We start from the raw sequence: 26,641 nt of genomic DNA, 5'->3' as shown, positions 1-26,641 counted from the left end.
TTCTAGTCGGGCGCAACGGTCCTACAGAAATAATTTTCAAAAGAAAATATGTCATTGCTACATGATGTATGTATGACATGACATAGTATTTTTAGATTTTTCATAGTAAGCATGAATGTAAAATATGATGTCATGACATGTGATGAGCAATCAATCATGCTAAGTTTTAGCATAATTAAAATATACCTAGATAACCTATCTAAGTATCCTTAATTCCTTAGCTAAATTAAAATCTAATCCTACATTGCCCTTATTTTCTCAAGAAAATGTCAAACCTCAACTTGACATTTCTTTTGCCTTTCCTTAGTTGTGCCAATTTAAATTATGTGTAATTTCTCAAGGTTTGGCATATTTTACTCTTCCAAAGAGTAATCACTTAAATTAAGACTTAAATTTATCTTTAACTCTTTAAGAAAATACCAAAATCCTAACTTGGCATTTCTTATATTTTTCTCAAGTGTGCCAATTTAAATTAAGTTCAATTCCTCAAATTTGGGCACATTTTACTCTTCTAAAGAGTAAACAATAATCCATATCATTTTCAAAGGTTAACACTAACCTTGAAAATGCTTTCCAAGTGTCAACTTCATCAAGGTTGGGTTAACTACCCTTCAAATTTGAGTTGACACTCTCTAACCCATCTAGGGGATAGAGAAGATGCTCCTAGGAACCCAACACCTATTGGTGCTCCTTGGATGCTCTAGGTACACATTAGGGATAACTTCCCTAGATACCTTCCTAATAACCTTTCTAGGCTTCTTAGAAACCTTGGTCACTTTCTCTAGGTAAACTCTAGGGATAACTTCCCTTGTAACCTTCTTGGTGACTTCCTTTGACTTCTTAGAAGTCTTAGTCACATTAGTCTCGGCAAAAATACTTCTAGGGATAACTTTCCTTATATCTTTGACTTGACCCCTAGACCTAGGGTTGGTTCCATAACTATATGGAACCCTATGATAAGAAGGAACATCCTTCATGGCTATGGGTTTGTATCTCAAACCTCTATGACCATTGGATGGTTCTTGCTAACTCTCCCTAGGTTATACTCATTTTGACCCTTAATAATATTTTTATTTTCTTTAGGGTTTTTTCTAATTTATCAAGCCTTGGCCTCAAGGCTTGGTTTTCCAACCTTAAATCTTTAGATTTTGATTTTTCTTGATTTCTATGAGCATTTCTATTTCTAAGCCTATAATTAAAATTATCAGAGTTATTGCCTAATTTGTTATCTATTTTTCTAGCCTTAGATTGAGTGGTTTTAGCAATAATAAGCTACATAATTTTCCTTAACTCTATCATGCTTCCTATTTTTATGATAAATAGCATTAAAATAATATAAATTATTTCTAGCATACTTTTTACCATGATTTAAAGGAATTGACTCAATAAATGATATCTTGGGTTTGCTTTTGATAGCTCCCCCTTGATTTGAGCTTCCTCCTTTTACTTTGGCCGGTTTCTTCCCCCTAGGACATTGGCTCCGAAAGTGTCCCTTTTGATGGCACAAGAAACACACAATGTGTTCCTTGTTCTTCTTTGTCACGGGGTCGATCTCCTTGGGCTTCTCCTTGCTCTTGGTGCTACTTGGCCCTTCTTCTTGGTCAATTTGAGGCACTTACTCTTATAATGCTCATGTTCCTTACACTCAAAGCAAATGATATGTTTTTTATTATTAACAATTGAAATTGTTATACCTTGTCTTGTAGGGATGGTACATGATCCTCAATTTAATCTTTCTTGATTTGTGGAGGTGGCACCATCTTCTTCTTCTTCACTTGATCCAGAGGTAAAGGCTTCTTCTTGCTCCGGAGTTAATGAATGACGCTCCCCCTCAATCCTAGAGGTGGAGGTATCTTCATCTTCATTCTCTTGCACATTGAATAAAGAGTATGCCCTCTCTTTGCTCTTTTGGTTGTACTCCTTTGAGGATGAAGCTTCTTAGACTTCTTCTTCGGAAGTTGAGCATCTCTCAACTTCGGAGTCCTCTTCCTCTTGATCTTGATCCAATGAGTCACCCTCTTTGGATTTCTCTTGATTTGGTACAGTGGAGGGAACCTCATGAATCTTAGCCAATTTGCTCCATAGCTCCTTGGCGTCTTCAAATTCTCCAACTTTCTCCAAGATGTTGCTTGGCAATAGATTGACCAATAGCTTGGTCACTTTATTGTTGGCCTCACATCTTTGGATTTGCTCTTGGCTCCACTTGCTTTTCTTGAAAATTTTGCCTTTGTTATTTGTTGGAGCTTGGAAACCTTCCATTAGAGCAAACCATTGCTCTATGTCCATCATAAGAAAGTTTTCGATCCTTAGTTTACAAGAATCGAAGCTCATGGATATGAATGGTAGAGGCATCCTTGTGTCGAATCCGAGTCCATCTCGGAATTCCATCTTGAAGTTGAGCCTTTGATGAAGTCTTTGAATTGTGAACTTGCTTTTTCTCCCTCTAGCTTGTTGCCCTTTCTGACGATGATTTCGGTGAAGAGCGGCCTCACTATGATACCACTTATTAGGATCGATTTGTATCTAGAGGGGGGTGAATAGCTCGTCACGCTTCATTATCTTGCTTCGTGACGATGATATGCAGCGGAAAATACTCAAGCAACGCTAATGTTAGGATTTACTTGATATCCACCTTAAGAAGAGGTGACTAATCGAAGGATCCGACCCTCACACATACATCCATTAAGAAAACTCTCCTTTTCGGTAACTATTGGAGGTGGAGAAACCTCGTACAATCTCCTCACAACAAGATACACTCAAACAAGAAGAAAATACACAAGTATATAAATAAAACCCTTTTCTTGCTTGCTCTTGTTGATGTAGATCACCTCTTGACTCTTGGAAGTGCACCAGCACTTATCCCCAAGAAGCTTCAAGAACTAGCAGAAAGATCGTCGGACAGAATCGTGTGTCTCAAGAAAAAGCACTACGGAGAAGAAGCCCGCCAACTGCTATATACTTCGTGCTTCTAGGGCTCCCAATCGATTGGGCATGCTCCCAATTGATTGCCACGTCAGATCCGCACCATCCCAGCTGTCCATCACTCATAACCTGTGCAACGGTCACATCCCAATTGATCGGCAGATCAATTGGGGAGGCTTGAATCGATCAGTCGATCGATTTATCCTCCCTCGCGCCCACGCGCGAGAAACAACCCCCAATCGATTGGTTGATCGATTGGTGGTGCCCAATCGATCGACTGATTGGTTGGGAAGCATTATGTTTAGGGATATAAGCTCCCAATCGATCGACTAATCGATTGGGCTAGCCTTCATTAACGCACACAGCCAATCGATCGACTGATCGATTTGACTACGGTCCAATCGATTGGTCTCTCTTTGACTTGCTTAAATCAAGTCTATGATCCCCAATTCCAACATCCGATCAATGGTTATCTGTTGGAACTCCTCATGCCTAGCATCCAGTCAACCATGACTTGCCTGGACTTCTTCACCAAGTGTCCGGTCAATCCTTGACCCACTTGGACTTTTCTCCTCGTGCCAAGAGTTCGGTTAACCTTGACCCACTTGAACTTATCGTCTCGTGCCAAGTGCCCGGTCCTCCATGACCCACTTGGACTTCTACCAGATGTCCGGTCACCCTTGACCCACCTGGATTTCCTCGTGCCAAGTATCCGATCAATCCTTTGATCTACTTGGGCTTCCCAACACCAGGTGTTCGGTCAACCTTGACCCACCTAGATTTCCACGTGCCTGGCTTCACTTACTAGGTCTTTCCTTCTGCCTAGCTTCACTCACTAGGGCTTTCCATCTGCCTGGCTTCACTCACCAGGACTTTCCATCTGCCTGGCTTCATTCACCAGGATTTTCACCTAGCTTCACTCACTAGGATTTTTCTACTACCCGACTTCACTCACTGAGACTTTCATCTGCCTAGTTTCACTCACTAGGTCTTTCACCTGACTTCACTCACCAGAATTTTCTAACTGCCTAGCTTCACTCACTAGGACTTCCAACTGTCTGACTTCACTCACCAGGACTTCCCCTTGCCTAACCTCTAGTTAGGATTTTTCTAGTCAAGTATCCGGTCAACCCTTTGACCTACTTGACTCTCCTTCACATCTAACTGGTCAGTTATTGACCAGAGGAGAATTGTATCAACAATTTTCCTAATTGGATGATTGCATCTGTAATCTCCATGTATTGTCAAACATCAAAACCCAAACATCAAGACTTAAGCTTGACCCAACTCAAATTTATTCAACCAGGTAAACCTTGACCTAGGGATATTACACCAATAGGCCGTAGCTGACTTGATCGGCTCTAACTAGCCTGCTCGGTCGTAGCTGACCTGCTCAGCAGTAACTGGTCCGCTCGACTGGCTTTGACTACTTGACTTTGACTTCCACGTCATTCGGTCTTCCTTGCTTTGGCTTATCTTTTGTAGGGCCCTTCTTCATCATCGCATCAGTTGAGATTCAATCCTTGCTTAATTCTGTAAGTCTATCATATGATAACCAATCCGGCTATATCATTAGAGATAAAAATTTATTTATATTTGTTGAATATACATTAATCCAAATTCACTAAAAAAATTATTAAATAGTGATCGAATTAGTAATGAAATTAAATTTTGATCGATAATTATAAATATAATATCTTTGCTAATTAATAATTAAATTTTAATTTATGATCGATAAAATTTTGATAACTAATTTAAAATTGATAAAATTTTAATAGTTAATTTAAATTTAATTATTAACCCTAAGAGCATTCACATTGGCATTTATGCGTTTGCGTTAATGCTAATATGTTTTTTTGTTATTATTTTTTTAATCTGTTGGCATTAACGCTTCAAGCATTAATGCTATTGTGGATGCTCTACGTATAATTAATTCCGGCCTAAACAACTTTTCCAATTCTCTTCCCTCCTCATTCGATTCCTCACTCATCACACTCATGCTCACATAATCTCCTCCCTCTGGTGGTCTCATGCGATCTAAGTTCCCTTCTCTCCCCTTTCCCCTCTTCCCACTCCTATACGCAATCTCTCCAGCTGACGTGACAGCAAGCAGGTCGCATATCAGCCGTGGCCTCGCAGCGAGGTCGCGAGGCCGAGCATGACCTAGCCACGACCGAGGTAGAGGCGGGGCGCACGTGCATCCCTGGCCTCGAGGTAGGGTTGGCCGCGCGACAGGGATCCACCTTTTTTTTCTTGGCTAATTAATGGTTAGATTTGGTGCAATAATTCAGTGCAATAATCTTTGGTTTATGTTGAGTTGAATCCAAACTTGAGTCGTCTGAGTGCTCTGTTATTTGCTTTGAACTGCCATAAAAGTTTTTCATATGTTATAATGTTTTATTTTGGTGTTAAAGGTCTAGACTTAGAATGTAGTTGCTACTTATTAGGCCATTGCATGGGATGCAAGATTTTAGGGTGCTAATGCACCATTGAGATGAGTTGAGGACACAATAGAATACTATTTCTCGATTCTATGTGGAATTTTGGATGTTTGATATGAACCACATGAAATTGCGACAGAATCGTGACGATGGTCTGGCCATAATTGATTGCGATCCCTTCTTGGATTCACCATCCCCCCAGGTTATAGTTTGGGTCCGGGTGGATGGTCGGAGGCTGCCCGAAAGCCACCCTCTGCTCGGGGACCAGCAACCTAGTCACTTTCCCACCACTGACAGCCTTCGGACGGCCTCCGGCCACCTGCCCCAACCCAAACTATAACCTGGGAGGGACGGTGAACCCAGAGAGGGATCACAATCAATTGCAGCTAGGAGATCTAGTCTCCTTTTTTTTTTACCTTCTAAAGTTAGTGACGAAATAGTAGTCTATTTTGTTCCATTCCTAACCATTTGTGAACCAAAGAAATTTGCATTGGTTTCTCTTGTTTCAAGATTATTCTCAAGGATCCTAGTGTGTTGTATTGTGTGGCTCATATACTGCTCTGGATTTCATTTGGTGGTGTGTGCCAACCTAGAAGTGTGATTCAGGTGCTGGTCAAATATGTAGAGAAGTAGCTTGGACGTATGTAATCATGTTGAGTTTCTCCTCCAAGGAGATGTTCTTTCATGTTTCACTCTCTCATTCTTTTGATATTGTTAACTTTGTTTTGATATTAGCGTGTCAATTCATCGGCGTAGGGCGACTTCTAAAGCATCTAAACCTTAAAGATTATTTGTCTTCAAGACTCCATTGATGGGAGATTGTTGGTACAATAGTTTCTGGGTGAAAGTTGACTAGTTTGATTAAGTTCAAGTGGATTCGAGCTTAGTTTTGATGTTTGGATAATATATAAGAAAAGGTCAAGTAGATTAAGAACATATACTTGACTGGGAAAGTCTTAATTGGAAGTTAGGTAAGGCAAAGTCCTAACTCGAGGGTTAGACAAGGGTAAAGTCTGTTAGTTAGAGACCTAGAGCCAATCATTTGATGATTGTATTATGGACTTGTTGTATCATATTCTTATATAAATAAAGACATTTATTTTTGGTTATTATACTTACTTGTATTGGTGCCAAATAAACTAAGTATAATAGCGTCCTTGAGTAGAAGGTTCTCACCTATATCAATCGGTTAGTTGAACCGATAGTGAGATGATATAAGGAACACTACTCTTAATCATTTCTAGTCGAGTATTAACATTCAGGGACAATGTTAATGCAATAAGACTAGCATGTAGGTCAACTCGATGACTTGATCTCACAAGTCATGGATATAGAGATATCAAGTTGACACATGAGTATGCATTGGAGAATGTATACTGAATGACCCGCCATAAGAAAGTATCATGGATCGTTATATGAGTGTGATATACTTTCTCATGTGACTATTAGTATGACTACTAGTCCTTGGACCTGAAGTCACCATGGATCCCTATATAAGGAGTTATGTACTTTGGTTTCGTCAAACGTCACCCGTAACTGGGTGGACTATAAAGGCGATTACTGGGTATGTAACGAATTATACAGAGGGATGTGAGTGATGTAGATGGGATCTATCCCTCCTATATGACGGGAGCGACATCGATATTCTTGATAGAGTGAGACCACGAAGTGCATGACCATGCCCAAATGAGTCAATATGAGATATTGAGCTCATTTGATTTAGTGTGTCTACTTGGAGTTCAAGATTTAGATTGGTCAGAGGATGACATGGTCTATGCCTCACATTGATCAATCTAGATGTCTAGGATAGAAGGACACTTGTCATATATTGTGAGGAGTCACAATTAGTAGTCACAGGGTGATGTTGGATCTCAACATTCTTGTAACTTGGGTAGTAATGATGTGTTGTTAGATACCGCTCATTACTTATGCTCCTAAATGGGTTTAGGGGCATTGCCACCGTTACAAGAACCTATAGGGTCACACACTAAGGACAATTAGATGGAGATTAGGTTCATATGATGAACCAAGAGGATTAGATTCATTTGATGAATCAAATTGGATTAAGAGTAATCCTAATTGGGCTAATTGAGTTGGACTCAAGTTGATTCATGCGTTCAATGAGTCTAATTTAGATTATGACTCATTAAATCAATTTAATTAAATGAATTAGATTCATTATATTAAATTGACTTGAATTAAATGGTTGGATTAGATCAACCATGAGAGAGATTAAGTCAAGTTTGACTTGACTTGAGAGGAAGATGAAGAGTCAAGTTTGACTTGACTTTATGCCACCTCATTGGTGAGTTGGCATTAAGTGGCCAATGATGATGTGCCACATCATCATGTTTAGCACATGTGTGTGCCACCTAATGGGGGTTACAAATTCTCTTGCAATTTAATGTGACCCTCCACATTTAATGAAAAAAAAAGGAGTTACACTCCATGAAGGTGGCCGACCACTTTTGATTGTGAATGGAATTCATTTTCATTCAAGGCACATTAATATCTTCTTCTTCCTCAAGTGATCTCTCTTCTTGCTCTTCCTCTCCTCTCTTGGCTGAACACCATCTAGGTGCTAGCACACTTATTGTTTGGTCTTCTCCACCTAATTAGTTCGTGTGGATACTTCTAGAGAGTTGTCTACTTTGACAACTTGAGATTTGGCATCTCCTTGGACGTGCGGGATACGAAAAGGGCACGCATCGAAGGTATAAAGGATTTCCTCTTTGTAAATCTAGTGTAGATCTAGATTAGAAACTCGTACTCATATTTTTGTTTTATTTCTACTTCGCACGGATCTGGTGGCTTGGGGCTTCGGGGTTTCCGTGACGTGAAAAAGCGGTTTTCGCGGCCCGAAAACCCAACAATAGTATCAGAGCCACGTGCGAAGACTTGTACGAGTTTAATTTGATTTTTTATGAAAAATATAGCTTCTGTGATTTTCTGTAAATTTAAGTTTTTTATGGTTTTTATGAGTAATTTTCTCGTAGAAGCGAAGCACAAGTGTTTATACACTTGTAGGCTTCGACTACCGAGAAGTTTTTTATGAAACGGCATGGTTTCACCCCAAAATTTTTTGGGACAACGGATTAAGGCGCTGTAGGATCGCTTAAGGACACTCGCGATGGTTAGATCGCGGGTAGGGACGTTGCCCCTGGCCCCGCAAGGGGATTCATTCCGCGATTGCACCCGAAAATCGCTAAACGGGACGGCCAGAAATTTTTACTCGTAAAATTGTAAAAATTGGTATTAAAATTGCAGAAAATTATAGAAAATACATAATTTAGAATTATGTATAATTTGTGATAGTCATGTCCCAAAAAGACCCAATTGGATTGGTATATTTTGTGTTGTAATTCATAATACGGCCTGCGTGCCGTCATGTGATTGTGTGTGCTGTATTGTTTGATACGCGACCTGGGCGTCGTGCCTTTCTCTATTTATTCTTGTTGTAAATTAGTTTAGACTCGAATGTAACTCAAGTTTCAAAATTATAATGTACAAAATTGGAGCTGTGGAAGGTCCACTCGAGGCGGCAAATTTCCTGGACTGGTACAGGAACTTGAGAATAGTTCTCACACAGGAACGTAAACTGTACGTTCTTGCCAATGCCACACGAGGAGATAAAGATGCTTACAAGAAGCATCAAGATGACACATTAGATGTGTCATGTCTAATGAACTTCTGAAGCAACACGAGTTAATGCTACGATATGGTTGAACATCTTCGTCAATTGTATCAAGGACAAGCGAGGCATGAGAGATTTGAGATCTCAAGGGCATTATAGATGTAAGATGGGGCTCCGTAGGCCCATATGTACTCAAAATGATTGGGTACATAGAAAACCTACAGAGGTTGGGATTCCCGCTTGGCCAACAACCTGATCTTACAATCCTTGTCGGATAGCTATAGTCAGTTCGTTCTAAACTACAATATGAACGAAATTGACAAGCCACTGCCCGAGCTGCTTAGCATGTTAAGAACTGCTGAGCTGAACCTTAAGAAGGTAAAGCCCCACTCTGTTCTGATAGTTCAGAAACACAAGGGCAAGGGCAAGCCCAAAGGCAAAGGAAAGTCCCAAGCCAAGGGCAAAGGCAAGACACTGAAGCCTAAAGGAGGGGTCGCCAAGGATGCTACCTGCTTCCACTACGGTCAGACCGGGCACTAGAAGAGGAACTGCAAGGTGTACCTGGAAGATCTTAAGAAGAAGCGGAGTGAGACTTCCACTTAAGGTATATATGTTATAGAAGTCAATCTATCTATTTCTTCATCATGGTTATTAGATACCGGATGTGCATCTCACATTTGTACTAATGTGCAGACACTGAGAAATAGCATGGCATTGGCGAAGAGCGAGGTGGACCTATGCGTAGGCAATGGAACACGGGTTGCTGCTGTTGCTGTAGAGACTTATTTTCTATCTCTGGCCTCTGGGCTTGTATTAGAGTTGGATGATTGTTGTTATGTGCCTGCATTAACTAAGAACATAATTTCTATTTCTTGTTTGGACAAGAAAGGTTTCTCTTTTATAATTAAGGACAAATGATGTTCTGTTTATTTAAAAGATATGTTCTATTGTAGTGCACCTCTGATGAACGGACTCTACATTCTATAACATAAATACCAAGAGGTTCAAGTCAAATGACCTAAACTAAACTTATCTCTGACACTGTCGCTTAGGTCATATAAATGACAAGCTCTTATCCCAGCTCCATAAGGATGGTTTGCTGGACTCATTTGATTTTGAATCTTATGAGACGTGCGAGTCATGCCTACTAGGCAAGATGACCAAGACTCCCTTTAGTGGGCACAGTGAGAGAGCGACTGACTTGTTAGGTCTTATACATAATGATGTATGTGGCCCTTTCAATGTCGTTCCTAGAGGCGGTTATAGGTACTTCATCACATTTACTGATGACTTCAGTAGATATTGTTATGTGTACTTGATGACACATAAGTCTGAATCCTTTGAAAAGTTCAAAGAATTCAAGAATGAAGTACAGAACCAGCTTGGCAAGAGTATTAAGATACTTCGATCAGATCGAGGTGGAGAATACCTTAGCCATGAGTTTCGTGACTACCTAGCTGAGTGTGGGATTCTATCCCAACTCACTCCTCCTGGAACACCACAGTGGAATAGTGTATCCGAAAGGAGGAATCGTACCCTATTAGATATGGTACGATCTATGATGAGTCACACAGATCTTCCGACATTACTTTGGGGCTATGCTCTAGACACGGCAGCTTTTATACTCAATCGAGTTCCATCCAAGGCCGTGATAAAGACACCATATAGGATATGGACGGGGAGAGATGCCCAGGTGTCTTTCATGAGGATTTGGGGTTGTGAGGCTTACGTTCGACGTCAAGTCTAAGACAAGTTAGGACCCAAATCCGATAAGTGCTACTTTATTGGATATCCCAAGAAAACTAAGGGATATTATTTCTACATTCCCAGTCAGCACAAGGTAGTTGTGGCAAAGACTGGGGTCTTTCTAGAAAGGGACTTTGTTTTTAGAAAGACTAGTGGGAGTACGTTCGATCTTGAAGAAGTTCAAGATGCAGACCATAGCACTAAAGCCTCGATGGAAGTTGAACTGGAACCACAAAGTGTTGTGGATAATGTTGTTCCACAAAGAGTTGAGGAACAACAACCAGTTCAAGTAGACATACCTCTTCGCAGGTCTGATAGGGTACGTCGTTAGCCTGAGAGATACTCATTTCTCTTGTCTGACTATGATGACGTTGTGCTCATAGATGATGAGCCTACCACCTATCAGGAAGCTGTGATGAGACCAGATTCCGAGAAATGGCTAGAGGCCATGAGATCCGAAATGGAATCCATGTACACCAACCAAGTATGGACTTTAGTTGATCCACCTGAAGGGGTAAAACCCATAGGGTGTAAGTGGGTCTTTAAGAGAAAGACTGACATGGATGGACTTATCTATAAGGGTCTCTTGGTAGCTAAATGTTTCAATCAGATTCATGGGATTGACTATGATGGAACCTTTTCTCCAGTAGCGATGTTTAAGTCCATTTGGATCATGCTTGCTATTGCAGCCTACCATGACTATGAGATATGGCAGATGGATGTTAAAACCGCGTTTCTGAATGGAAACCTACTCGAGGATGTGTACATGACATAACCTGAGGGTTTTGTAGATCCACAGCATACTAGCAGAGTATGCAAGCTGCATAGGTCCATTTATGGACTAAAGCAAGCTTCTCAGAGCTGGAATCTTTGATTCGATGATGCAATCAAATAGTTTGGTTTCATTAAGAACGAAGATGAGCCTTGTGTCTACAAGAAGGTTGTAGGGGATATAGTTGTCTTCCTCATATTGTATGTGGATGACATACTACTCATTGGGAAGGACATCCCTATGCTTCAGTCTGTCAAGACCTGGCTAGGAAGTTGCTTCTCAATGAAGGACTTAGGTGAGACATCCCGAATTCTAGGGATACATATCTATAGAGATAGATCTAAGAGATTGCTTGGCCTAAGTCAGAGTACATATATTGACAAGGTACTCCTACGGTTTGCCATGCAGAACTCCAAGAAGGGATTTCTGCCAATGTTACATGGCGTGAGTCTTTCGAAGACTCAAGGTCCCTCTTCTAGAGAGGAAAGAGACCGCATGGATCAGATCCCTTATGCCTCAGGCATAGGATCTATCATGTACGCCATGCTATGTACTCGACCTGATGTCTCGTATGCTTTGAGCATGACGAGCAGATACCAGTCAGATCCAGGTGAAAGTCACTGGATAGCGGTCAAAAATATTCTTAAGTACTTAAGAAGGACTAAAGAATATTTCTTGATATATGGAGGCAATGATGAGCTAGCTGTAAAGGGTTACAGTGATGCCAACTTTCAGACTAATCAGGATGATTATCGATTGCAGTCAGGGTTCGTGTTTTGCATAAATGGTAGTGCTGTGAGCTGGAAGAGTTCGAAGCAGGACACAGTAGCTGATTCTACGACAGAGGTCGAGTACATTGTTGCATCAGAGGCAGTAAAGGAGGCAGTTTGGATCCGCAAGTTCATCATTGAACTTGGGGTGGTTCCCAATATCGCTGACCCTATTGAGCTCCTTTGTGACAACAATGGAGCTATAGCACAGGTGAAGGAACCTCACTTACACCAGCGGACCAAACACATACTACGGCGCTTCCATCTCATTCGAGAGATTATCGAGAGAGGAGATGTGAAGATTTGCAGAGTACCTATAGAGGCTAACATCGCAGATCCCTTGACTAAGGCTTTGGCACAGAGGAAGCATGATGGTCACACTAGGTCATTGGGGCTTAGAGCCTACACTGATTGACACTAGTGCTAGTGGGAGATTGTTAGTTAGAGCCCTAGAGCCAATCATTTGATGATTGTATTATGGACTTGTTGTATCATATTCTTATATAAATAAAGGCATTTATTTTTGGTTATTATACTTACTTGTATTTGTGCCAAATAAACTAATTATAATAGCGTCCTTGAGTAGAAGGTTAGATTTATTTCATATGATGAACCAAGAGGATTAGATTTATTTGATGAATCAAATTGGATTAAGAGTAATCCTAATTGGGTTAATTGAGTTGGATTCAAGTTGATTCATGTGTTCAATGAGTCTAATTTAGATTATGACTCATTGAATCAATTTAATTAAATGAATTAGATTCATTATATTAAATTGGCTTGAATTAAATGGTTGGATTAGATCAACCATGAGAGAGATTAAGTCAAGTTTGACTTGACATGAGAGGAAGATGAAGAGTCGAGTTTGACTTGACTTTATGCCACTTCATTGATGACTTGGCATTAAGTGGCCAATGATGATGTGCCACATCATCATGTTTAGCACATGTGTGTGCCACTTAATGGGGGTTACAAATTCTCTTGCAATTTAATGTGGCCCTCCACATTTAATGAAAAAAAAGGAGTTACACTCCATGAAGGTGGCCGGCCACTTTTGATTGTGAATGGAATTCATTTTCATTCAAGGCACATTATTATCTTCTTCTTCCTCAAGTGCTCTCTCTTCTTGCTCTTCCTCTCCTCTCTTGGCCGAACACCATCTAGGTGCTAGCACACCTATTGTTTGGTCTTCTCCACCTAATTAGTTCGTGTGGATACTTCTAGAGAGTTGTCTACTTTGACAACTTGAGATCCGACATCTCCTTGGACGAGCGGGATACGAAAAGGGCACGCATCGAAGGTATAAAGGGTTTCCTCTTTGTAAATCTAGTGTAGATCTAGATTAGAAACTCGTACTCGTATTTTTGTTTTATTTCTACTTCGCACGGATCCGGTGGCTTGGGACTTCGGGGTTTCCGCGACGCGAAAAAGCGGTTTTCACGGCCTGAAAAACCCCACAAAGTCTAAGTGGGTCAAGGAGGACCGCACGTTGGTAAACGAAAGTCCAAGTGAGTCAAGAAGGATGACACGTTGACAAATGAAAGTTCAAGTGAGTTAAGGAGGATCGCACATTGATAAAGGGAAGTCCTAACTATGGTTAGGCAATGGAGAGTCCAAGTGGGTAAAGGAGGGCCGCACGTTGGCAAGAGGAAAGTTCTAACTGCAGTTAGACAAAAGAAAAATCTAAGTGAGTCAAGAAGGACCGCACTTGGTAATCGGAAGTCACTACTACAATTTGAGGGAAAGTTGACTAGTTTGATTAAGTTCGAGTGGATTCGAGCTTAGTTTTGATGTTTGGATAATATATAAGAAAAGGTCAAGTAGATCAAGATCAGATACTTGACTGGGAAAGTCCTAACTGGAAGTTAGGTAAGGCAAAGTCCTAACTCGAGGGTTAGACAAGGGTAAAGTCCATGTGGGTTAAGGAGGACCGCACGTTGGTAAACGAAAGTCCAAGTGAGTCAAGAAGGACCACACATTGACAAATGAAAGTTCAAGTGAGTTAAGGAGGATCGCACATTGGTAAAGGGAAGTCCTAACTACGGTTAGGCAATGGAGAGTCCAAGTGGATAAAGGAGGGTCGCACGTTGGCAAGAGGAAAGTTCTAACTGCAGTTAGACAAAAGAAAAATCCAAGTGAGTTAAGAAGGACCGCACTTGGTAATCGGAAGTCACTACTACAATTTGAGGGTAAGGCATCACTTTGGAAGCAACACTTATATAAACTATTACAACAGGAGAAATATTCTTAAAAATTTGCAACACTTTAAATAAGTGTTTCTTATATAAGAAAATGTAACACTTATTGTATAAATACAACACTTTTTACAAGTGTTGCAATAATTATAAGAATATGCAACACTTTTATATTATATATGTAACATTTTTTTTAAAGTGTTGCTTATTTCTTTAATTGAGCGAGTGGAGTAAATTTTTTGAACATTTTTTTGATGTAAATTGGAATGAGAAAAACTAAATTCAAGTTAAAAATTTTTGGGGAGTTGATTGAAATATAAAGTGACGATTTAACCTGATGTTTTAATCTTCCGATCCTTTTCTCCTCCTAAACTCATCACCACCTGCCTCTTCTCCTGATCTCTTCGTCGCAGATTGCCATCGCCACTCTCTCCCCTTCCCAATTTCGATTGTGATTCCTCTCCCCTCTTCCATAGTCTCCAACCGACCATCGCTGGTGACCTGCGACTTTCGAGCCTCTCCTCGCTGAGAAGCTCAACGCTGGCCGCCCATCATTGATCGACCTGAAGCGTGATGTTAGGCGACGACAAAGCTGTCGTGCACCGAAGTAGACGTCGGTTGTCTAGAGCATGCTTAGCGGCCGGTTGGTGATCTCCCTCTCTCTGCCCTCACCCCTTTTCTCTCGGTCATCGAGAGCACATCTGTTTCCCATGGCATCGACAGCAAAGAGGGATTCGTCCCCTAGACCGACATCTACAACGACACCATCATAGAAGGATACTTGACACTAGATCATGTGCATAGCCATTGCCACCACTGTCAAGCTACCCTTTACTATTCTGGGAAGGGGCTGTGGTTGGTTGCTAGGGCTAACGTTAGAGAGGAGGGGTTGCTACCATCCAAGGGATCATGAGCGGCGGATCCCTAGCTTTCCTTCCACCATCGTCTCATTTGTCGGAGTTGTATCGTGGCCATAGGTGTTGGGACCGAAATGTAGCTAGAGGGGGGGGGTGAATAGCTCGACGTGATCTCGTGCTCGTCGTTGCTTGCCTCTTGCGATGATGTGCAGCGGAAATACAAGAAAACAAACACACAACGCTAACTCTAGGGATTTACTTGGTATCCACCTCAAGAAGAGGTGACTAGTTCAAGGATCCACACACTCACGCACCATCCACTATAAAAACACTCCTTCTCGGTAACTACCGAAGGTGGAGAAGCCTTACAACCTCACAATACAACAATGAGAAAGAAAGAAGCAAAATACAAATGAATCTTACAAAATTACAATGAAAACCCTAGCTTCTTCTTCTTCTTGTTGCAACTCGCCTCTTGACTAGGATGAGCCTCCAAGAACCTTCAAGAACTGGCGGTGAGGAAGAAAAAATCGCTGTGGAGCTGTGTTGTGATCGCCTGTGGAGAAGAGAGGAAGAAGTGCCAAAGAAATCGCTCGCCAACGGCTTTATCCGCGCCAACGGTCGAATCCCAATCGATTGGGGAGGCTTTGGATCGATCGACTGATCGATCCAGAGTGCTTCTGTGCTTTCTGGAATTGCCCTGAATCGATTGCTCGATCGATTCAAGGATTCTCGAGCGATTTCTAGTGCTCCAATCGATCGGTCGATCGATTGGAGGTTTCAATCGATTAACTGATCGATTCAGAAGCTTACTGTTCGCTCAGAAACTCTCCCAATCGATCGGTCGATCGATTGGGGAAGTTTCAATCGATTACCCAATCAATTCACAACATTTCTGCACAAAATCGCGTCGCCCAATCAATTGACCAATCGATTGAACCCCCCAATCGATCGGCCAATCGATTGGGAAGCAGAAATCTGTGTAGAGCTTGAAATTAGCTTCGTTTCGCATCTGAGATGACTTCATTCCGATATCCGAGTCAAAAGTTATGGCCTTCGGAAGCTCACTACATCCGAACTTCCTAGTTCCATGCCAACTCCCTATTGGACTTACGATCGCTAAGAGTTCGGTCAACTTTTGACTCATCTAGACTTTCTCTTTGTGCCAAGTGTTCAGTCAACCTTGACCTACTTGGAGTTATCATCTCGTGCCAAGTGTCCGGTCCTCCATGACTCACTTGGACTTCCTTCTACCAGATGTCCGGTCACCCTTGACCCATCTCGATTTCCTCGTGTCTGGCTTCACTCACCAGGTCTTTCCATTACCCGACTTCACTCACCGGGACTTTCCCCTGCCTAGCTTCACTCACTAGGACTTTCAATTGCTTGGCTTCACTCACCAGGACTTCTACCTGCCTGACTTCACTCACCAGGACTTTCCCAACTGCCCGGCTTCACTCACCGGGACTTTCACCTAGCTTCACTCACTAGGATTTTCATCTGTCTGGCTTCACTCACCAAGACTTCTCAATTGTCTGGCTTCACTCACCGGGACTTTCACCTAGCTTCACTCACTAGGATTTTCATCTGCCTGGCTTCACTCACCAGGACTTCCCACACAGACGATTGCACCTGCAATCTCCACGACCTGTCAGTCTCCATGTATTGTCTCAATGTATTGTCAAACATCGAAACCCAAACATCAAGACCCAAGCTTGAGCCAACTCCAGCTTAGTCAACCAGGTCAACCTTGACCTAGGGAATATTGCACCAACAATCTCCCCCTTTTTTATGTTTGACAATACTTTTAAGTTAGGCTAATCCCATGCCAATATATGAATGAGGGTTCCCTTCATTCTTCCCCTTTCCTAGAGGGCACAAACTTCCTCTTTAGGTAATGAAGGCCTAACTTAACCACACATTCTCCCCCTATTGGCACACATAAAAAACTCTCCCCCTGAAGAGTCACTCACCGTTGTTCACAACTTCACTCGTTGTGTTCAACACGAAAATGAAGGTCTCATACCCTTCATTATCTCCAACGCTCACCCTTGAGCACGAACAACTAAACAATGAAGATATCCACTCCTCATTGTATTCAAATGCCCAACTTTGAGCATTTTCACTAAAGAAGGTTAATCACCTTCCAAGGTGTATGAAAAATAGATTTTCATGTCCTTAAAGAGTAACTCCCCCTAAAGATATGCGCGTAACTTCTGTCATTGCACCAACAATGACTTGGAATCCCTAAATCTTTATGAAACCCAAATTTAGAAGTTTTGAGGTTCAAAAAGTCAATAATGAAGTCAAACCTCAACCTAAACCTCTACTTAGTCTTCCTTAACCAATCCATCCTTGTTTTCATCATGAAAACTCCTCCTAAAGGTATACAAATGTTTTTGAGAGGTTAGGAATGGTTACATAGACCAAAAATGCTGACAATAAGCTTTCCCAGCCAAAATCAGCATCCCCAATCGATTGGAGTTGGGTCCCAATCGATTGAACCTGCTTGAATTGATCCACTGATCGATTCAGCTAGTGTGGATCGATCGGTGGATCGATCCAGTGAGCTTCTGTTCGTGAGAAGCTCACTCTCAATCGAATGTCTGATCGATTAAGACCCTTCAATCGATCGGGTGATCGATTGAAGGTATGAAGTTGCTGAAATTTCATTTCAGTCAACTTCAGAAACCCCTAGAAAATTCTATAAAATTCCAAAAATCATGAAAATCATTGTAGACATTATTTAGGGTATATATTATCATGGAAAAATAGTTTTCTAAGAAAATACTTCATATTTTCAAAGATTGATACAAACTTGGAAACTTTTAAAAACTTTAGTGTTTTCTTCCAATTTTGTGCCTAACTATTCAATGATGATTACAATCAAAAGATAGCCTTCACCAAGGTTTTCCAAAAGCATTTTAAAACCATTTTCAAAACCAATATTCAACCATATTCTTTGGGCTCAATGCACATGACTTGTACATTAGCTTTCCCAATGATTGGAAAACACATAACTATGTGTTTTGATGAACTTAAAAACTCAAAAGAATGTACTAAACCAACATCTTGAGTTTGGTTCATCATCCTATCATCTCACTTGTATTTAATGTGTACGAAACCACATACAAATCACCTTATAGTTCTTTAGTGAGATGTAAACTTTGGTTTTGCCCTAATCTAGGGGTCACGCATATCTATCTAGACATTTTGAGGTTATGAACATCCACCAAGGATGTTACTTGTTAATGGATGTCATTTGTCCTTAATTTGAAAGTAATTAAACATGATGCATGATGATGTTATGGCATACATCAAAGATAAATAATTCTCAAAAGATAATTTCCTATAACTACATGATGTATGTATGACATGACATGGTATTTTTGTATTTTTCATAATAAAATATGAATGTAAAACATGATGTCATGACATATTATGAACAAACAAAGCATGACAAATGAGTATAAATAGAATACCTAGATTAACTATCTAAGTATCCTTAAACCTTAGCTAATCTTAAATTTAAACCCTAGATTGCCCAATATTTCTCAAGAAAATGTCAAAAGCCCACTTGATATTTTTTTAACTCTTGATTAATTTGTGCCAGTTAAGAATTTGTATATTCCTTAAATCTTTGGCACAATTTACTCTTACCACAAGAGTAATCATTTTAACCTTATGTTGGGATTTTCGGGCCGCGAAAACTGCTTTTCGCATCTCAGAAACCCCGAATCTTCCTAGCCAACAGATCCGTGCGAAGAATAAAATTCAAAAAACTTACGAGTACGAGTTTCAAACTCTAGATCTACAGTAGATAAGAGTATTACCCTTGTAGCGAAGCCCTTCGCGTTCCCGCTCGTCCAAACGGTGCCGGATCTCGAAGTTGTCAACGTAGACAACTTTCTATACGTATCCACACGAACACGTAGATAGAAAAATCACACAAAAAGGTGTGCTAGCACCTTTTGATGATTCGGCCAAGTTGAGGAGGAGAGGGAGAGGGAGAGCTAGAGGAAGGAGATGAAGTGAATTGCCTTGAATGAAATGAATCCAATTCATTCCCCATAGGTGGCCGACCACCTTCACAAGGTGTAACCCCCATCCTCATTAAATGTAGCCATTAAAGAGAATAGCTTTGTAACCCCCATGAGGTGGCACACTTTGATGATGTGGCACATCATCATTAGTCCTCCTAATGCCAAATCACTAATGATGTGGCAAATAGTCAAGTCAAACTTGACTCTTCCTCTTCCTCTCAAGTCAAGTCAAACTTGACTTAATCTCTCTCATGGTTGATCTAATCCAACCATTTAATTCAAGCCAATTTAATATAATGAATCTAATTCATTTAATTAAAGTGATTCAATGAGTCATAATATAAATTAGACTCATTGAACACATGAATTAACTTGAGTCCAACTCAATTAACCCAATTAGGATTACTCTTAATCCAATTTGATTCATCAAATGTATCTAATCCTCTTGGTTCATCATATGAACCTAATCTCCATATAATTGTCCTTAGTGTGTGACCCTATAGGTTCTTGTAACGTTGGCAATGCCCCTAAACCCATTTAGGAGCATAAGTAATGAGCGGTATCTAGCAACACATCATTACTACCCAATGTTACAAGAATGTTGAGATCCAACATCACCTTGTGACTACTAATTATGACTCCTCACAAAATATGACAAGTGTCCTTCTATCCTAGACATCTAGATTGATCAATGTGAGGCATAGACCGTTTCATACTCTGACCAATATAAATCTTGAACTCCAAGTAGACTCACTCAATCAAATGAGCTCAATATCTCATATTGACTCATTTGGGCATGGCCATGCACTTCGTGGTCTCACTCTATCAAGAATATCGATGTCACTCCTGTCATATAGGAGGGATAGATCCCATCTACATCACTCACATCCCTCCGCATAATTTGTTACATACTCAGTAATCGCCTTTATAGTCCACCCAGTTACGGGTGACGTTTGACGAAACCAAAGTACATAACTCCTTATGTAGGGATCCATGGTGACTTCAGGTCTAAGGACTAGTAGTCATACTAATAGCCACATGAGAAAGTATATGACACTCATATAACGATCCATGATACTTTCTCATGGCGGGTCATTCAATATACATTTTCCAATGCATACCCATGTGTCAACTTGATATCTCTATATCCATGACTTGTGAGATCAAGTCATCGAGTTGACCTACATGCTAGTCTTATTGCATTAACATTGTCCCTGAATGTTAATACTCGACTAGGAATGATTAAGAGTAGTGTTCCCTATATCATCTCACTATCGATTCAACCAATTGATTGATATAGGTAAGAACCTTCTACTCAAGGACGTTATTATACTTAGTTTATTTGGCACTAATACAAGTAAGTATAATAACCAAAAACCAAATGCCTTTATTTATATAGAATATGATACAACAAGTCCATAATACAATCATCAAATGATTGGCTCTAGGGCTCTAGCTAACAATCTCCCACTAGCACTAGTGTCAATCAGTGTAGGCTCTAAGCCCCAATGACCTAGTGTGACCATCATGCTTCCTCTGTGCCAAAGCCTTGGTCAAGGGATCTGCGATGTTAGCCTCTGTGGGTACTCTGCAAATCTTCACATCTCCTCTCTCGATAATCTCTCGAATGAGATGGAAGCGCCGTAGTATGTGTTTGGTCCGCTGGTGTGAGCAAGGTTCCTTCGCCTGTGCTATAGCTCCATTGTTGTCATAATAGAGCTCAATAGGGTCAGCAATGCTAGGAACCACCCAAGTTCAGTGACGAACTTGCGAATCCAAACTGCCTCCTTTGCTGCCTCTGATGCAGCAATATACTCGGCCTCTGTTGTCGAATCAGCTACTGTGTCCTGCTTCGAACTCTTCCAGCTCACATCACCACCATTTATGCAAAACACGAACCCTGACTGCGATCGATAATCATCCTGATCGGTCTGGAAGCTAGCATCACGGTAACCCTTTACAGCTAGCTCATCATCGCCTCCATATATCAAGAAATATTGTTTAGTCCTTCTTAAGTACTTAAGAATATTCTTGACCGCTATCCAGTGACTTTCACCTGGATCTGACTGGTATCTGCTCATCATGCTCAAAGCATACGAGACATCAGGTCGAGTACATAGCATGGCGTACATGATAGATCCTATGGCTAAGGCATAAGGGATCTGATCCATGCGGTCTCTCTCCTCTCTAGAAGAGGGACCTTATGTCTTCGAAAGACTCACGCCATGTGACATCGGCAGAAATCCCTTCTTGGAGTTCTGCATGGCAAACCGAAGGAGTACCTTGTCAATATATGTACTCTGACTTAGGCCAAGCAATCTCTTAGATCTATCTCTATAGATCTGTATCCCTAGAATGCGGGATGCCTCACCTAAGTCCTTCATTGAGAAGCAACTCCCTAGCCAAGTCTTGACAGACTGAAGCATAGGGATGCCCTTCCCAATGAGTAGTATGTCATCCACATACAATATGAGGAAGACAACTATATCCCCTACAACCTTCTTGTAGACACAAGGCTCATCTTCATTCTTGATGAAACCAAACTGCTTGATTGCATCATCGAATCGAAGATTCCAGCTCCGAGAAGCTTGCTTTAGTCCATAAATGGACTTATGCAGCTTGCATACTCTGCTAGTATGTTGTGGATCTACAAAACCCTCAGGTTGTGTCATGTACACATCCTCGAGTAGGTTTCCATTCAGAAACGTGGTTTTGACATCCATCTGCCATATCTCATAGTCATGGTAAGCTGCAATAGCAAGCATGATCCGAATGGACTTAAACATCGCTACTGGAGAAAAGGTTTCATCATAGTCAATACCATGAATCTGCTTGAAATCTTTAGCTACCAAGCGACCCTTATAGATAAGTCCATCCATGTCAGTCTTTCTCTTAAAGACCCACTTACACCCAATGGATTTTACCCCTTCAGGTGGATCAACCAAAGTCCATACTTGGTTGGTGTACATGGATTCCATCTTGGATCTCATGGCCTCTAGCCATTTCTCGGAATCTGGTCTCATCACAGCTTCCTAATAGGTGGTAGGCTCATCCTCTATGAGCATAACGTCATCATGGTCAGACAAGAGAAATGAGTATCTCTCAGGCTGACGACGTACCCTATCAGACCTGTGAAGAGGAATGTCTACTTGAACTGGTTGTTGTTCCTCAACTCTTTGTGGAACAACATTATCCATAACACTTTGTGGTTCCAGTTCAACTTCCATCGAGGCTTCAGTGTTATGGTCCGCATCTTGAACTTCTTCAAGATTGAACGTACTCCCACTAGTCTTTCTATAAACAAAGTCCCTTTCTAGAAAGACCCCAGTCTTTGCCACAACCACCTTGTGCTGACTGGGAATGTAGAAGTAATATCCCTTAGTTTCCTTGGGATATCCAATAAAGTAGCACTTGTCGGATTTGGGTCCTAACTTGTCTGAGACTTGACGTCGAACGTAAGCCTCACAACCCCAAATCCTCATGAAAGACACCTGGGCATCTCTCCCAGTCCATATCCTATATGGTGTCTTTATCACGACCTTGGATGGAACTCGGTTGAGTATAAAAGCTGTCGTGTCTAGAGCATAGCCCCAAAGGAATGTCGGAAGATCTGTGTGACTCATCATAGATCGTACCATATCTAATAGGGTACGATTCCTCCTTTCGGATACACCATTCCACTGTGGTGTTCCAGGAGGAGTGAGTTGGGATAGAATCCCACACTCAGCTAGGTAGTCACGAAACTCATGGCTAAGGTATTCTCCACCTCGATCTGATCGAAGTATCTTAATACTCTTGCCAAGCTGGTTCTGTACTTCATTCTTGAATTCTTTGAACTTTTCAAATGATTCAGACTTATGTGTCATCAAGTACACATAACCATATCTACTGAAGTCATCAGTAAATGTGATGAAGTACCTATAACCGCCTCTAGCCGCGACATTAAAAGGGCCACTTACATCACTATGTATAAGTCCTAACAAATCAGTCGCTCTTTCGCTATGCCCACTAAAAGGTGTTTTGGTCATCTTGCCTAGTAGGCATGACTCGCACGTCTCATAAGATTCAAAATCAAATGAGTCCAGCAAACCATCCTTATGGAGCTGGGATAAGCGCTTGTCATTTATATGACCTAAGCGACAGTGCCAGAGATAGGTTTAGTTCAGGTCATTTGACTTGAACCTCTTGATATTTATGTTATAAATAGGGCTTTCAAGATCTAGAATATAGAGTCTGTTTATCAGAGGTGCACTACAATAGAACATATCGTTTAAATAGATGGAACAACATTTGTTCTTTATTGTAAACGAGAAACCTTTCTTGTCCAAACAAGAAACTGATGTAATGTTCTTAGTTAATGCAGGCACATAACTACAATCATCTAATTCTAGTACAAGCCTAGAGGGTAGAGATAGATGATAAGTTCCTATAGCAACAGCAGCAACCCGTGCTCCATTGTCTACTTGTAGGTCTATCTCACCCTTCGTCAATGCCCTACTATTTCTCAGCGCTTGTACATTAGTACAAATGTGCGAAGCACATCCGGTATCTAATATCCACGATGAAGAAATAGAGAGGTTGACTTCTATAACATGTATACCTGAAGTAGAAATCTTATTTCTCTTCTTCTTAAGATCTTCCAGGTATTCTTTGGAGTTCCTCTTCCAGTGCCTTGCCTGTCCTTGATATAGGTGACAAAGATGTTCAACCATATCGTAAGCGCCCATCAACTCATGTTGCTTCTGAAGCTCAGAGTTCATGGTCGCGAGCATAAGACATGACACATCTAATGCGTCATCTTGATGCTTTTTGTAAGCATCTCGGTCTGCTCGCGTGGCAGTGGCAGGAGGAGCCTCCGGAATGGGCTGCTCCAAAACGTACAGTTTACGTTCTTAGGTGAGAACTATTCTCAGGTTCCTGTGCCAGTCCAGGAAATTTGCTCCGTTGAGCTTGTCCTTCTTAAGAACAGAACGCAGAGAGAAGTTGTTCGTGCTTGACGTCATGGAAATTCTACAACAGAAATAAATACAAAAATAAATATCATATTTTTTAAATCATTTAATTAGGCCTTCAACTAAATGATGCTCCCACTGAATTCTATAATTCATGTGGGACAAGATCCACATCATACTAACCCTTGAGTTAGCTTTGGCTAATACGCCCAAGATTTAGTATGATCTGTAGGTAACGATTACCAATTACATCTCTATGCAACTCTTGTTTATAGGATCATTATTCGCAGTTATATTAAAACTTGAGTTAGCTTTGGCTAATACACCCAAGAATTAATATAAATGTGATTTATGTCCTATCTTTCCAACCGTTGGAAGAATACCTATAGTTGTACTCGATCCAACCGAGTTAACTAGTTACTCAATCTAATTGAGTTGTACTCACCCATGCGTTGATAGGCGGGACCAAGATTGTCCCTCCGTACCCTACCAAGATAATATGTGTTGCTCTGCTTTGGCAGATTCAACAACACATGTGATCAAGGTAGTGATAGGTATCACAGCACGATAGACATTAGAGTTGACGTGATTTAGATCTAATCTAAACGTCGATGTTGTATCATATACTCGATATAGATCTAATCTAATCGATAGGGTGCATCTTGTACACGATGTGGATCAAATCTAATTGTAAGGGTGCATCTTGTGCACGATTTAGATCTAATCTTAATCGTTAGGCACTAATTAATTACTTAATTAAACATGCATCACATACACAAGTAATTAACTAAATTTTGTAATTATGTCATGGCCCTACTACGATCTTCTCAAGCCAATGAGAAGATCGGATGGTCAACCTAAGGTCAACAGCTTCTCAAGCACCTTCCTTTGACCACCTCGTGTTGCTCGCGCCCTCCTCGTAACTCCGTCTCGAGTGGACCTTTCACAGCTTCAAAATTTACATTATAATTTTGAAACTCGAGTTATATTCGAGTCTAAATCTAATTTACAACCAGAATATAAATAGGGAGGCACAATGCGCAGGTCGCGTATCAAATACAACACACACAAACACATGACGGCACGTAGGCCGTATTATAAATTACAACATGAATCCAATCATATTGGGTCTTTTTGGGCCATGACTATCACAAAAATAATATATAATTCTAAATTATAAATTTTTCATAATTTTTACAATTTTATGAGTAAATTTTTCCCGACGGTCCCGATTAGCGATTTCGGGCGCAATCGCGGAGCAAATCCCCTTGCGGGGTTAGGGGCAGCACCCCTACCCGCGATCTAACCATCTCGAGTTGCTCCTAAGCGATCCTACAGTGCCTTAGCCCGCTGTCCCAAAAGGTTTTGGGGCGAAACATTGTCGTAACGGAAAAATCTTCTCGGTAGTCGAAGCCTACAAGTGTCTAAACACTTGTGCTCCGCTTCTACGAAAAAAATACCCTTTAAAACTATAAAAATCATGAAATTACAGAAATTCACAGAATGTTTATTTTTCTTAAAAACCAAAATAAACTCGTACACGCCTTCGCACGTGGCTCTGATACCACTGTTGGGATTTTCGGGCCGCGAAAACCACTTTTCGCGTCGCGGAAACCCCGAATCTCCCTAGCCAACGGATCCGTGCGAAGAATAAAATTCAAAAAACTTACGAGTACGAGTTTCAAACTCTAGATCTACAGTAGATAAGAGTATTACCCTTGTAGCGAAGTTCTTCTCGTTCCTGCTCGTCCAAACGGTGCCGGATCTCGAAGTTGTCAACGTAGACACTCTCTATACGTATCCACACGAACACGTAGATGGAAAAATCACACAAAAAGGTGTGCTAGCACCTTTTGATGATTCGGCCAAGTTGAGGAGGAGAGGGAGAGGGAGAGCTAGAGGAAGGAGATGAAGTGAATTGCCTTGAATGAAATGAATCCAATTCATTCCCCATAAGTGGCCGGCCACCTTCACAAGGTGTAACCCTCATCCTCATTAAATGTAGCCATTAAAGAGAATAGCTTTGTAACCCCCATGAGGTGGCACACTTTGATGATGTGGCACATCATCATTAGTCCTCCTAATGCCAAATCACTAATGATGTGGCAAATAGTCAAGTCAAACTTGACTCTTCCTCTTCCTCTCAAGTCAAGTCAAACTTGACTTAATCTCTCTCATGGTTGATGTAATCCAACCATTTAATTCAAGCCAATTTAATATAATGAATCTAATTCATTTAATTAAATTGATTCAATGAGTCATAATCTAAATTAGACTCATTGAACACATGAATTAACTTGAGTCCAACT

The sequence above is a fragment of the Zingiber officinale genome, chromosome 10B (assembly GCF_018446385.1).
Source record: "Zingiber officinale cultivar Zhangliang chromosome 10B, Zo_v1.1, whole genome shotgun sequence".
In the NCBI taxonomy this organism is placed as follows: domain Eukaryota; kingdom Viridiplantae; phylum Streptophyta; class Magnoliopsida; order Zingiberales; family Zingiberaceae; genus Zingiber; species Zingiber officinale.
This window is presented reverse-complemented; position numbering follows the sequence as displayed.